General features: G+C 38.6%; 1 pseudogene; it reads right to left on the bottom strand.

Moving 5' to 3' along the window:
- Positions 1-316: 316 nt before the first annotated feature.
- On the bottom strand, positions 317-15,141 carry LOC147823668 (TBC1 domain family member 20 pseudogene; annotated as a pseudogene).
- Positions 15,142-15,856: the final 715 nt, after the last annotated feature.

Here is a 15,856-nt window from a genome sequence, read left to right as displayed (position 1 = left end):
TATTTTTTTCCCCTTCCCCTGCCCTTCCTTCACCCCCTCTACCCTTCCCTATTTGCAAAGACTTTGTTTCCATTTTTTTCCTTTTCTCATATTTTTTTCTTTTCCCTTTTTTTCCTTTCCCCTACCCCTCCCACTTCCCCTGCTCCTTTAGACCTTTTCTTCCTGTTACACAATATCAATTATACATTTTTAAAATTACAATATCAAGATCTGGGAGACATTACCACAGATTTTACAGAATTTAAAAGGATATAGAAAGCATATTTCAAAAATCTGTTTTGAAATAAATTTGACAACTTCTAAGAAGTACCTTGGAAGACAAATTAATGAAACTAACTCTGGAGGAAATATAAAATTTGAATAGCCTATTAAAGAAAGTATATTCCTAGCTTGAAAACCTACCTATATGACAACAACAGGCTCATACACATTTTAACTGATAAAATATATCAAACAATTAAAGCAGAAAAAAGAAGGAACACTTCTCCCCTCATTTTAGGAACTCAATATTGTGCTAATCCTAAAACTGGATAAAAATAATAGAAGAAAAAAGTATGAACATAGATAGAAATTTGTTTAACAAAACAATTAGAAGTCAGACGTGGCAGTATATAGAAAGTGGTTTTGTTATGGGGATGGCAGTGTTGGTTCAGCACTGGAAGATCCACCCCCAAAAGTCATCATTTTAACATAGGAAAGGAAAAAACCATATGATCCTGTCACTAGTTGGAGAAAAAGTATTGGACTAAATTCTACAGCTGTTCATGGTAAAAGCTATCAGGAGACAAGAAGTAGAACAGAACCTTCTCAACAGATTAAAGACATGTACTCCATACTTCCAGCGAGAATGCCTTATATGAATGGAGAAGATACAATGCTTTCTCCTTAATGTGGGGAACAAGGGCAGATATGCTTACTCTTTATCTGTCCATTAAACTTTGAAACCTAGGCCCCACCAAAATAGTCTGGCAATAAAATGAGACAATTAGGATAGGATTGGCAAGGTAGGAGCAAAATCTTTATATGTAGATGAAATGATCATCTACAGAGAGAATACTAAGAAATCTCTAGGAGCCCCTAGAACTTGTATTTGAATTTAACAGGATTAGAAAACACAAGGTATATATAAAAATTCAGGTCTGTGTATACTTGCTATAAATGAAGAATTGGATATTGAAATTTAAAAGTTAGCTACATTTGTCTCTCTATAAATAATTTAAAAATTTTCTTTAGCATTGATAATGTTTCAAAAAAAGTTATATCCTTTTGTATTTTTTAGTTTGATAATACTGCTTTGAGGTTGAAATAAGTAATCCACTTTTAGCATAAATATCTCCATGAAGCTTTCTTTTTTTTCAATAGTATTCAAATTTCAGTAAGGCAGGAGAAAAGTTTTTATTGTATAATCTGCCAAGTTTCTTCATTGCCTCTGCTGAGATGATCTCAGAAAACAATTCATATGCATTAACAGTTCTACTACCAGTATTCCTTAGCTGAGCAAAGAACTTTGTACAAGCTGCAAATTGTGCATAGGAAAATCAGCTCTCCTACACAGAGGCTGACAGCTGGTGTGAAGTTACCATAGTAACACAACTTTCTCTTCTGCTTTTTAGTTTCAACTCTACCCAAGACTGGGGAAGACTAAGAGGAGCATGCTGGACTATTTTACTAAGAGTGCAGCTACCTTCTGTCAGTTCTTTGTGGTCTTTGAGTACTAGCTTTGTATTTTCCATGACATGAGATAGACTGGAATATTCTCAGTTAGTGTTTATTTCCTTAGGATCCTGGAAAATATGTGGTTATGTTGCTAATGAGGAAGCTGAGGGTCAGAGTTAAGTAATTTCTTCACGTTCACATACTAAGTGGAAGAAGTGAATTAAACTTAGGTTGTCTGTCTTTTTCATAACAATGGCTTAACTTGATATGCACTATAATGTTCACAGGGTGGGGATCCATTAGTGATTTTAATTAGCTCTTCCTAGTGTTTCTGGGATACAAAGTTTGAGAACCACTATTTTAGACCATAGCGCTTCTTTTTGCCCTGATGACATCCTATCTTTTATTCTGAATTCACTGTGTCTTGGGATGTCAGGACCAAAATCTTCCCAGTTTCTCCTTGTTGTTTCCAAAACACTGCCTTCCTTCCCTCAGTAACCTTTGAGGTGTATGACATTCTTTCATACCAAATTCCAGTCTTAGCATCATAATCCTAACACCATAATAAGGACTTCTTTTTACTTGGGTCTGTAGATGCCTGTTACTAAAAGGAGGATAAATGTCCTGTGTCTCTGCTTTAATTTTTCATTTGTCTCCTTTGCTACATTAAACTTTGGGTTAGATTCCTACTAGACTGCACTGTACTGCACATGTAAAGTTTCTCTTTCAAGGTCAAAATCACCAAGAGTTACTTAGATACCTTCAAGATTTGTAGGAGCATTGTAACAACAAATAATCAACAGATTATCAACCACCAGCTTTTACAACGTACTATTCCAGACTACTGGGGTGGCACCTAGGAGTCTCTAGTCATTGCTTTAAATCTGAAGGCCTAACTCCATCTTGCCTTTCTGACTTGCCTTTTTTTTGTGTGAGTCATTCTCTCCTGCAGTAACACTGAATTCCAGCAACATAGATAAGATCAACAAATATCCTATGAGAAGAGTAAGGCTATACCAACTTTCTTATCACAGGTGATCAACCAATCCACAGTTTGATCAAGATTGCTTGTATAACAAAATACAGGTATCCTTATATTCGAGTCACCAAAGATACAAGGTGACATAGGGCAGCTAAAGTAGTCACAACATGTGCATGCACAAACACACATATTAACCCTCATTAACAAACTTATATAATTACTTTCTATCCAATTACAATTAATTCTTTCATAACTACTTATGGCTGTTTATTTCATATCAGGCTCTGTACAAAATATTTACACATATTCTTTACAGAATAAGTAAATCACCTGAAGATAAATAGATGTTTTCTTCTCAGTAGCAGAGAATACTGGTGTGAGCAAAGTTACATTAATTTTCTTTTTGGACCCCAGCATAAGCAAACATCTCTTGCTCTGGAATCTAAGGGGTTGTGGTCCTGGGGCCCTGGTCACATGCACCTTCCCTTCCCCTGCCATGACTTCTTCAGATTTATAAGCAGGCTTAAGTGCTTGTGGCTAGAGGAGCAAATGCTGCTTCCTTTGTAGAGACAAGAGACCAAAATTGCTGGGGGAGAAGACTGGGCACATCTGCTACCTCATCACCTCTGAATCCTGGGAGAATTTTCTGTTGTCCTGATGAGTCTGCCACTGAATTAACCCACCTAGGTCACACTCCCTTCAGGTGGGGCTCCTGCTGTGGGTAGTGGCCACTGTGATCTTCTCTGGGTTTAAAGTGCTTAGTTGAACATGCTGACACCTCTGCTGAGCACTAGTCACCCACCCTCCACACGGGCACATGGGGCTCAGTGTGCAGTTCAGCATGTCCATTTGGAGAAGTCGCCCACTGAGAGAGAACAGTGCCAGAAAGACCAGAAGGATGAAAATAAGTGGCTGTTTTATACTGAACTCTAATTCTTTAAAGCAGCAAAAGGTACTTTCTATTAGTTAATGTAAAACTAACCCAGCTTGGAGAAGGAGAGATTTGTGGTAAACAGGAAGGAAAGGCAGTGAGGAGGTGGGGACTGTGGAAGTGTGGGGCCATTTACAAACAGCAACTCTGATGAACGTGAAATGTTAAAAGAGCTGAGTAGAAAATAAACTTCTGGAGCTTAGAAGCTTATTCTTCTGATGAGGACCATTTTTTCCATGAAGGAACTATTAAAGTGAGAGTACCTTACATATAGCTGTATATGATTCTAAAAATAGTAATAAATGTTTTCTATAAATAATCTATCTTGTACAAGGGAATGGGGGTGGGGCATGGAAGGCAGGGAAACCAGTCTAGAAATATTCCTTCCTGCTGTACTGGAAATGCCCATGTGATTTTTAGACTGAAGCTAGGTAGGATTTATTCAGTAATCTAGTTCATGTCTGATTTCTGACCAGCTAATAGAGGTGCCCCTGAGAAGCCCCATTTGGCTCCTAGGCTGGAATTCTCTGCCCTCTCGCTTTCATTCTGAGGCCCGACTTCTTTAGCAGTGGCCCCTTCCTTCCTGTGGGGACCCCGGAGAAGGGAGAAGTCTAGGTCCAGAGGCTCCCAAGCAGCTGGGAGCTAAAGAACCCACACCCTCCAACAGGTAAGGAGGTAGAAGATCACAGCTCAGGTGCACCAAGTGCTGCACCTAGGCCCTGGGCCCTACAGTGTCAGCTGGCTCTGCCGCTGCTGCCAAGCCAAGGCAACACAGACAGGCAGGAAAGAGTGGCAGAAACAGGACACGCTTAGATGAAACCCTATTAACCAAGCAAATTCCTTCTTCTCAGTCCTTCCATGGAAGGGCAAGGCCTGACTATGAGCAGAAGTGGCCCCTGTGGCTGAGTTCAGGGGAACAGCTGCAGCTGGATGTTTGGGGCCCACTCAAGAGCACTCTTCACCACTGCCAATGCAGCTGCTCTGAGTGCCACCATCAGCCCCATCACTGCCACAGAGCAGTTGGTCCTTGGTTTGGTCAGGATATCCTTTGTTTGAGCTTCTGGCAGCAGAAGTCCCTGAAATCACTGCCAAAGCACCATGTCCAGCCTCTGCTGGGCTAATACCAGCGCAAAGTCTTTGAAGGTAGAGGCTGCCATTCCCTCAGCTTGGCAGCTGCATCTCGTGTGAGGTCAGATGGGGGAAACTGAACAAAGAGGTCCCCTGCCCTGCTGATTGGTGTCTCATAGGGCAAGTTCTGAGGGATCTGGGACAATGGGTGGTGGACCCAGGCCATATCACAGTCACAGTCCAGGACTTCCTGCTCACAGTATAACACAATCATGGCTGCAAAGTAAATGGACATCAGTGGGTGACAGGCCAGGAAGAAGTCATATAACTGTACTACATATCTGAAGTCAGACAGGATGTGCCCAAATGAGGTGAAGAGCCAGCTGATGGCAAAGATGGTCCCCACTTCAACACTCTGCATGATGTCATGGAGTTTTGGATTCCTCTGGTCAATGATGGGGATCAGGTAGCTTAATATGTGCTTAGTGCTGTCCATTGTGGAATCCATGAAATCCCTGAGATGGTGGGTGGCTAAATTTTCTACCAGGGATGTTGCCAGCTTCTCACCCACCACCAGGAGAAAGGTGACCACAATGTCTTGGTGGCCCTGATAGTAGTGCAACTGAGGGTTCCTGCTCCAAGATGGGGAGGGTGATGTCAATGAGCTCTTCCTGGAGCCCTTCTCTCTGTTCATTCAGCATGCCAGGGGGGAAGTGCTGTAGGGACTGCCTGATGTCCGGCAACACTTGTTGGTATTCCTTGCTCACCTACCATAGGTCCTTTCCTGGTGCAGGTGATGGGTCACTGGTATTGACATTAAGGAGCCTGGGCCACACTTTTTGTCTGATCTCATTGGTCAGGAGTCCTCCTTCACTGATAGCCGTGTGTCTCAGGGCAGCCACATCAGTAGGATCACTGCTCAGAGACTGGTAGATCTCTGCCATTTTCTTTTTCCTTTTGGTGTTGAAGTCTGGCTTCTGGGTGCCACCATCCCAGTGGCTGGAGGTAGAGCCGTTGCGTTGCTCATGCCAAAGGGACATGTCCCAGGGCCTGAGCCCTGGCTGGTGGCCAAACCATCAGGAGACTTGGCTCTGGCCACAGGGGATGTGGTGCCCCTTACAACTAATTCTTATAGGAATAATCAACATGTTTTTAGATTTTTTCCTAAATTTCAATGCTGTTAACACCTCAAAATACAAGAAAAAGACAATATAATAAGTAATTTGCAAAGTGACATTACAATTCTTGCAAAACATTCAGGATTTGAGGGATTTATTCAAAAGCTGTTAACAGAACTGACAAGATGGTTAAATAGAAGTATTCTATTTATTCTATGGTATTCACCTTCTCCTCCACAAAGAATAAAATATAGCTGCATTGTGTGGTGAGTGACCATGGAGAACACTGAAAATCAGCCAAGGAGAGTTGAACATACAGAAACTTAAGAGAACATCATAAAAAAATAAAATACCCCTGCATCTTCCACCCCAGCTCCACAGCCAGCGTAGTAAATCTCCTTTTTGAAGGGGTAAAGCTGAAACAGAAGTCCCAGCGAAATCTATCAGTGCTGATGCTGGCAATTCTAGCTCCTGGAAAGTTTTACACTTCTCAGAGGCTTGCAATTTACTTAGACACATTACTGGAACTATGTACAGCAGCCTTACTTTGGGAAAAGATCTCATATCATCTCCCAGTGAACTACAGTAGGCTGAAGCCAGGAGCCATCTTGAGAAGTAGATATTTTCTGAATTTGGTCTAATCTAGAGGACAGAAACCCCTCCATAGTCCCATCTCCTCAACTGCAGACATGCCACTGCATTGCTTAGAGGGTAGCTGCCCCATTAGCCCAACTTGGCCCACCACAATTACTCAAGCTTTCTGAGTGCCCTGCATGATAGGTGATGGGTGCTATACCACAGTGAAATGGAGGCCACCACCCAGGTCTGTCCAGGCAGGCACTGCCACCAGAACAGTAAAGAAAAATGCTGCCAACTCACCTACGTAGTTCCTATCAGTGCTCCACTACTTCACTCTGTCTTGCCCAACACTGCTGTCAGTGCTATAAAGGGGGTAATATGGTTCCCATAACTACCTCTCCCCATGCATTATCTGGGCCCACACCACTGACTGGTTGGAGAACACATGCTTCAGGCCCCTCAACAGTGCTGGGGACAAGTGCACTGCAGGACAAGTGACTCTTTTTAGCATCATAGCTACCATCAACAGCACTTGAGGAAATCTCCATTGCCCAATAAGGCCCACCACTCTCATTGTAGGAGTAGCCACATAGTAAGTATACCACACCCACTGCTGTCTATACCACATTTGCCTGAATTTCTTGAATATCCTGGTTGCTTGGTTCCACCAAGATATGTATGGTGCTTAAAGACATAAATCAATGCCAAATAAATTATAGGGAGACTACAAAGTAAAATCTAGCTGGAATCAAAGCCAACAATGCAGAAAAAGATATACTCCAAGACATCTTCAGGAGAAGGCTACTTAGTAAAAACTATCCCTGATGATAGTTGTACAAAAACATAATCCACAGTATATATCAACATAGGCACACAAGAATTGTGAAAAAAGATGCCAATCCCTCCAAGAGAACAAAATAACTCCCTAGCAACAGATTCTAAAGAAATTAAGATGAAATGCATAATAAACCATATAGAAGAGTAATTATTGCAAAACCCAATGAGATCCAAGAGAATACAGATAAGCAGTTAAATGAAATTAAGAATGAAATGCAGAATGTGAATGAGAAATTCAACACAATCATAGAGATTTTAAAAATGAAGCAAACAGAAATCTTGGAAACAGGGAACTCAATATGTCTAATAAACATACAGTTGAAACTCTCAACAATGCATGAAGCAGAAGAAACAATATCTAAGCTTAAAGGCAAGTCTTGAAATACCTGAGTTAGCTGGAAAATGGATAAAAAGAATGAAGGGAGCACTGAAGATTTTAGGACACCATTAAGCAGACAAATGTCCATGTTGTCAGACCCAAAGGTTAGAGGAAAAAAGTTAAGGGTGTAGAAAACCTACACATTGATATACAGAAAATGTTCCTATCTTGGGGAAGACATAAACATCTAAGTATAGGAGAGTTATAATATCCCAAATAGATAAAACCAGAAAATATCTTACCACTATAGTCAAGCTGTCAAAATCACTTGAACAATAGAATTCTAAAATTTGTAAGACAAAAGTGCTAAGTCACATTCAGGGGTACCTACAGTAGACTAAAAGCAGACTTCCCAGCTACACACCAGGAAGAAATGGAATTGTTAATTCCAAGTCCTGAAACCAAGTACTGCCCCAAGAACACTATATTGCACCATCTTTTACAAATGGGAAGGGGCCAAGGGATGGAGAGAGGGAGGGAGGAGGGGAGGGGACATAAAACAATTAAGATATGTTATGTGCAGGTAACACCTCCCTACAATAAATATAATTATCATATACAGAAAACATTCACTAATAAAAAAGAATTGAATGAAAAAATGAAAGAGAAATAAAAGAATCAAGATCCAACAATATGCTGCCTACCCAGGAACAACAAACACAGACTGAAATTGAAAAGACAGAAAAACACATGTCAAGGAAATAAAAACGTGAAGCTAGTGTGAGTAGCTATACTTGTATCTGAAAAAAATAGGTTTTAAGACAAAAATAGTAAGAAGAGACAGAGAAGACAGAGAAGAGATAGAGAAGGTTGCTATAAAATGACTGAGGAATCAATTCAACAAGAAGATACAATGATTGTAAATCGACATGTTTCTAATGCCAGAACATCCAAATGTAAGAAAAAATACAAGTAGAAACAAAGAGAAAGATAGACTCCAACGTAATAATGGTGGGGAATTTCAATATTTTCTTTTCATCAATAGGTAATTCAGACCCCTCTCCCCAATCAAAGAAATATCAGAGTTAAAATATACTATAGATCAAATGTGGTTTATAAACATTTATAGCTGAAGGACACACATTCAATAGCTGAAGGATACATATTCTTTATATCAGGACATGAAATATTCTCTAGGATAGAGCATATATCAAGCTACAAAAAAGTCTTACAGGTTTCAAAAAAATTGAAATTATATTATGTATCTTTTTCTGATCACAATAGAATGAAAATGGAAGTCAAGAACAAGAGAAATGTAAGAATTGTACAAATACATGGAGACTGAACAACACTTTTGAATGAACAGTGGTTCAGAAGAGAAATTTAAAAGCTTTTTGAGCTGAGCATGCCTATGATCTCAGCACTATGGAAGGCTGAAGGAGGAAGATCCTAAATTCAGCGTGGGCAAATTAAAGACTTTGTGAAACCATGAATCAAAATAAAAAATAAAAAAAGACTGAGGATGTAGCTCAGTGGTAGAGTGCTCCTGGGTTCAATACCTTGTACTACAAAAACAACCTCTTAAATAAATGAAAATGGAAACAGCATATAACTAAATGTATAGAACATAGGACATAACTAAATGAATGGAACAGTTATAAAAATTGAGACCTTATATCTAAGATGAAGAAAGATTTCAAATAAACAACATAATGATATATTTCTAGGAGTTGGAGAAGCAAGAACAAATTAAATCCAAAATCAGAAGAAAGAAGCAACAAAGATCACACCGTGTCATGGTTTGATCTAAAATGTACTCCAGAAGGCTTATGTGTTCACAGGCAGGGCTTTTAAGAGCTGACTGGATCAGGTGGTGCTATATCCATCAGTGAAGTAATCCACTTGATCTATTCATAGTTGACTTCTGTTGAAGGATATAGATCACTTGGAGCATGCCTTAAGAAAGGCATGCTCTGGCTGTTCCTTAGCTCTCTGCTTCTGAATGCTGTGATGTAAGCAGCTTCCCTTTTCCATGCTCCTCTGCTGTGATATTTTTGCCTTGAAGCCAGGCAACCACTGACTAAAACTTCTGAAATTATGAGCCAAATAAACCTTTTTTAATTTAAATTGTGTATGCCAGGTAGTTTGTCCTAGTGATATATAGCTTTTATTATGTAAAGGTACAATCCCTGTATGCCTAATTTGTTCAGGCCTATTGTAAAAGTATGTTGCATTTTATCAAATGCTTTGTATGCATTTATTGAGATGTGATCATTTGATTCTAATCCTTCATTCCGTTGATTTGCATTTACATTGTAAAAGTCCATAATAACCTAAATGATCTACAAATCAATGTAGTCTCCATAAAAATACCAATGATATTCTTCATAGAACTATAAAAAGCAATCCTAAAATTCATATGAAAATAAAAAAGACCCCAAAGAGCCAAAGCAATCTTAAGCAAAAGAGCAAAGCTGAAAATATCCATAATTCCTGACTTCAAGACAAAATGTCATGGCATAAACACAGATGTATAGGCCCTTGGAACAGAATTGAGATCCCAGATGTAAACGTTTGTATTTACAGCCAACTGACTCTTGACAAAGGCTCCATAAACATGCATTTTAGGAAGGAAAGCCTCTTCCATACAGTGCTGGGAAAAGTAGATACTCATCTGCAGAAGATTGAAACTTGATGACTATATCTTACTCAAGAACCAATTTAACATGGGTTAAACACATAAATGTATAACCATAAATTAGCTACTCTAAGAAAGTTTATGGGAAATACTTTAAGACATTGGTACAAGCAATGTTTTCTGGATAGGACTCCAAAAGAAGATGAAACAAAGACAAGAACTGACAAATTGGAATACATCAATCTAAAAAGCTTCTGCACAGCAAAGGAAACAATCAATAGAATGAAGAGACAAACTACAGCTTAGGAAAAAATATTTTCCAATTCTTCATCTGACAGAGGGTTAATATCCAGAAATATAAGGAACTCAAGTGATTTAATAACAAAGCTAATTTAAAAATGGATAAATGATCTGAACAGACTCTTCTCAAAAGAATAAAAATGGTTGACAAATATCTGAGAGAATGCTTAATATCATTAGCCATCAGAGAAATGGAAATCAAAACTATAATGAGATATGAATTGGAATGGCTATTAACAAAAACCAGTAAGTAAATACTGATGAAGATGTGGAGAAGAGGTAACTCTTACACATGGTACAGGTATAGGGAAAATAGTATGAAGTTTTTGCAAAAAACTCTAGAGAGATCATATGACTCATCTATCCTACTTCTGGATCTAGCCAAAGAAAATGAAATCAGCATACCAAAGGAATACCTAACCATGCATGTTTGTGTGGCTCTATTCAGAACAGCTAAGATATGGAATCAGCCTTGGTGCCCACCAATAGTAGTATGTATAAACAACTGAGTATTATTAAGCCATAAAGAAGAATTCTGTCATTTGCAGTAAAATAGATGAAAGTGGAGGACATAATACTAAGTGAAAAAGAAAAAACAGGCACAGAAAGACAAGTACCACACATCTCTTAGATATAGAAGCTAAAAAAATGTCCACAAGAAAGTAGATCAGTGAAACTAGGGATCAGAAAAGGTTCAGGGACAGGGGCACAGCTAGAGTTCATGGCTATGGAGTTGTCCTTCAATGCAATAGTGGAGACCTGTTGGGAAACCATTGGATACAATTCCTGTGTAAGCAGTCATGCAGCTAGAGAAGCTGTTGCATTCAGACACACATAGGAAACCTTAGCTTAACACAAATGTAGTTCAAAAGGACCATAAATTATTGTAATTTATTATGACCCATAATAAATTATAATAATTAACTGATGTGAGGAAAGGAATGACTAATTGTATTAGAAATAATATTTTTAAAAGAATGCTTTATAAAATGTTAGAAATGTTGCAGTGTATTCAATAAAAATGAGATAATATTTTAAAAGCATAATAAACTGCAGATGTAATATTCATATTTGGATGTGCAGGAATCTTCCCAGTGTTAAAATGGAGTAAACTGTTACAATATAATTTTTCCTTCCTCCAGTGATGCAACCCCATAAAAATATGCCACCTGGGGTGGACCCCCACTCCCCAGCTATGCCATTGTTCTCAGGGGGTAAGAATGACAGCGGAAAAAGAGTGGTTTATTTTTACAGGTTCTATACGTGCATGGAAATAGCCCACTGAACCTCATTATTATGTACAGTTAATCTGTATTAATAAAATGTTGTTGACAAACAGGTGGCCTTAATCAAACCAATTAATGTTTGAAGGAGAATAAAAAATGACTCCATTATGTCTTAAAATGAGAAGGGTTGTAAGATGTCTTCAGATTAGTGGTGAAGATCTCTGATATATAATTCTTAATGACCTTTTTTACTTTGAAAGACAAATGTGAAATAGAATATGCTATTCTATTAGTACATCATTTTGGTAAAAATCATGCTAACTCCCTCTGAGAACACTCATTTGATTCTTTCTTATGTCCAAGAATTAGTCCATAGTTACAAATTTCAGTAAAACATTTATTAAAGGTGAGAAAAAATACTCAATCCAAATTTTTACTTTCATATTTCAAGGGAAAGTATTTAAATGTCTCCCACATTTTATTTTGAATTTCTGATCCCTATTTCTGATACCAATTATCTGAACATAATTTTGATGGCAACATTTAAAAAATGATAAATTAAAACAAGATATATGTACTTTGTAAATAAATCTGCAGAAACAAAATGAATAGATTGATGCTTGCATTATGGACTGCTTACATGGTACTGGGTAGTGCTGCTATATTTATTCATGAGTTGAACCTGATAAGTATCTTAATCTGAGTGTTTATGTTATAGGAAGGAATATAAGCTATGACTGGTTAAAGAAGTAGTATAGATAATATAGTCAAATAGCATTAAACTAATACACAAATTCAACTAGGTAACTAGTTTCAATTAGTTAATTTCGTACTTCTGAGCAGGAAATTATTTTGAGCTTGCTCAACCCAAAGGAAATGGTGATTTCAACAGCAAAGTTTCTATTTTTGTTGAACACTAATTCTCAAATGTTTTCTTGCAGTTTTTGGCTAAAGTATTTTTTAAATATGTCTTGCCTCTATGGCTTTGGGGAAAACTTTTTTTTTTAATTACTGAAGTTAAAAAATATTTGATATCTTAAATTATGCATATGTATATTGTAATAAAAATAAAATTTAGGAAACAAAATTTTTTAGAAGTTTTAATTTAGGGCTAGGGTTACCCTAACCCTAAATACAATTCTGGGTCTTTGTCCCAGAAGTCTTACATTTTCTTTGAGTAGCTTTGAAGTTGTGGCTATCTTGTTAACTTTCAAATAGGATGAAACTGCAAAACCTTCAGAATTCTTGATATAAATGACTCAGATATTTTTATTTATTCTAATGTTGGTTTTAGAAGTGTACTCATTCAAGAATACATATCCATTCTACCTAAATTTTTGGATCTACTAATAAAACGTTTTTGTTATGTTCACTTACTCTAATTTGCCTAGGACTTCTAGTAGTTTCCCTGTTTTATTTCTGATTTTAGTAATTGTTTTATTTTTTCTGGATCAGTATTAATAAGCTCTGGTTTCTCTTTTTCCTTGACCAATCTTAATAAAAATAGATTACCACTATTCTTGCCTCAATGTAGAATAGTATTCTACAATTGCAATTTCTGATTACAAGAAGGGTTAAAGTATTAGGCCAAAGCAGTAGAGTGCTTGCCTCAAGGTTCTAGCTTTGATCCCTAGCAACACACACACACACACACACACACACACACACACAGGCACACACAGGCATACCTGTACACATGCTCACACACACAAGAAAGAAAAGGGTGATATAAATGACAAGTATATATAAATTGAGTAAATATGGAGCTAATATCCTAAATTGGAAAATTGCATAAAAATATGTCAATTTTCACTACTATTTAAGGTATAGGTTAAATACAATACCAATTATAAGAATCCCAATACTAATAGGAGACATTTCTGGCTTGTGGTAACAAGTAAAAAGCTGGCCAAACAGGGTTAGCTGTGTCCCAAAGAGACTCATCACTTCCAGAGCAGAGAACAGGAACAGACAATGCGGGAGGAGTGGAGCCACAGCCCGTAACCCGAAGGTCATGGATGAATTGTGAATGGGAGTTTAAACCTCCAGGAGGAACCCAGTCAACGGAATCACTCGGGTTTTGTTTTACCTCTGGGAGCTCTACCAGGCAGGCCCTCACGGTAAATACCCGAGGAAATCCCCTTGTGCTTTTCCGCAGAGGGAGGGGCAAGCAACCATTTTGAAATGCCCTAGAGCACCCTAATTTTAACAAGGTCAGCCCTAGTCAGAAACTAGATAAACAAGGCCTGACGGAGCCAGCCGTCACTTGTTGAACAGCACCTGAATGGGGGAGTGAGGATGAAGAAAAAGAAAGACGCAGAAGTAGAGTCGGGAGCCTCCCAGAGAGATCGCCGCCGCCGCTTATTTTTTATTCTCCTCCCCTTTTTATCACAGGTGAGTTTGGTTATCAATCATGACCCTTATCCAAAGACACCGGCTTCCTTGTTCTCTAGTTCTTTGGAAATTCCCCACCCTCATGAGCTTTCTTGTTTCTTGGGTTTACAAAATGTTCATCATATTCCAGGACAATTTCTGAAGGTAAACATCCAATTGGGCAAGGACGCGGTTCCTCGTAACATAGTCTCCTTGCTCTATACAATGGAGGGTAAGATTTAACATGGAGCCTCTATGGCTAACACCGCTCTCCACATCTCCCCATTTTATATATTATGATTAAGGTCCCTTGATCACACAGATAGGCTGTGCCTGTCTTAGGTGAGGAATATAAAGAAATCCCTTACCCGTCATGGAGTCAAGAGCATCACAGTACTCTTGCTCTGTCTTAGGTTGGTGAATTCCTGTATTCCTCTTACCCGTCATTGACTACCAGCCTCTGCAGGGATTTATACCATGGGTTTAGGCGGTGTGGCATGTAATTGTAGACCATGAATACTTCCAGCCATCTTCATTAAAGAATGCATAAACATCTGTAGTAGCGCCAGAAGGATCATGCATCTAAGAGGCAGCCCTCCTCCAATAATTACTATGGAAATGAGTTACCGCGTAAATGCAGATGTAGATGGCAGAACTTTTCTAATTTGTTCGATAAAATCCTGTGCAGCCTGGGCTGCATCAAATTTTAGGAGTTCTGCATTTTGGAGATCTATAATATCCAAATCTAAGAACACATTCGCAAAACCATTATCTGATTTTCTGTTCGGGTGACACAATTGCTTATTTGACAATTGAAGTAAATTACATTATAATAATCATAATCTTTCTGAACACTAATATTTCCTACAAGCAATACCTAAGAGCACATGACATATGCAGTGATATTTCTTTTGGGATGACAAGAATTTTCAGACCAGTCCAAAACACAAGTATCAAATCCAGTAATATTATATCTCACAGGGGCAACTGCCACACATCTCTTCTATGGAACAGTCCCATTGGAGCATTAAAAGTTGGAGGCACTACACCAGTGGTCTCTATACCCACAGGTAGATGTAGATGGACTCCAGTGATCCCGCCTTTGCATTGATCTACCTACCTTCCTGCCAGGGTGCGAGCGCTCAGTCTTATACAATCAGTTCTGTTGATTTTGAAGAAACATATGGGGGTTCTGGTTTCTGATCCCATATAGTTGAACAATCGGACCTCGTTCTTGTCAGGTGCCGCTGGCTCATCCAACAGCCTGGTATTGTTCACCCATACCATTACTTCTCCATTTTTTCAGCTCGTTGGATGTACAACAGGTGGATCAGGTACATAAGTCCAATAAACCTTCTCATTAAGCGTCATCATTAGATTTATCAGCAGAACAGTTGTTGGGATCATCCTAAGGGGCAGGAGAATTTCCCGCAAAATGGACCAATCTTTCAGGCAGCCACCTGGCACCTTCAGTGTCCTGAAGGAAAACACAAACATGACCTCGTCCCCATATTAATACCGGGTCGGGGCCACTCCATACACCCTTGAGGGGATCTTTCCACTTCACTTGAGCATATGATGATTTAGCTTTAGGATGCCACAGCCATTCTGCTGCAGTCAATCCATAAGCATCCACAATCAAAAAGTTCAGGATGAAGAGAGCATGATGTAAATAATTCTGTGGGGATAAAGGGTATAACTCCCCCTTTTTTATTTTTTGCAATTGATTTTTTAGAGCACCATGGGCTCTTTCCACAATCCCTTGGCCTTGTGGGTTATAAGGAATACCTGCCTTATGGGTGATACCCATCTGTTTACAAAAGATTTGA

Source organism: Heterocephalus glaber, unplaced genomic scaffold, assembly GCF_053883595.1.
Source record: "Heterocephalus glaber isolate CG9 unplaced genomic scaffold, H.glaber_assembly_v1.0 deba00001571, whole genome shotgun sequence".
Classification (NCBI taxonomy): domain Eukaryota; kingdom Metazoa; phylum Chordata; class Mammalia; order Rodentia; family Bathyergidae; genus Heterocephalus; species Heterocephalus glaber.
This window is presented reverse-complemented; position numbering and strand designations above follow the sequence as displayed.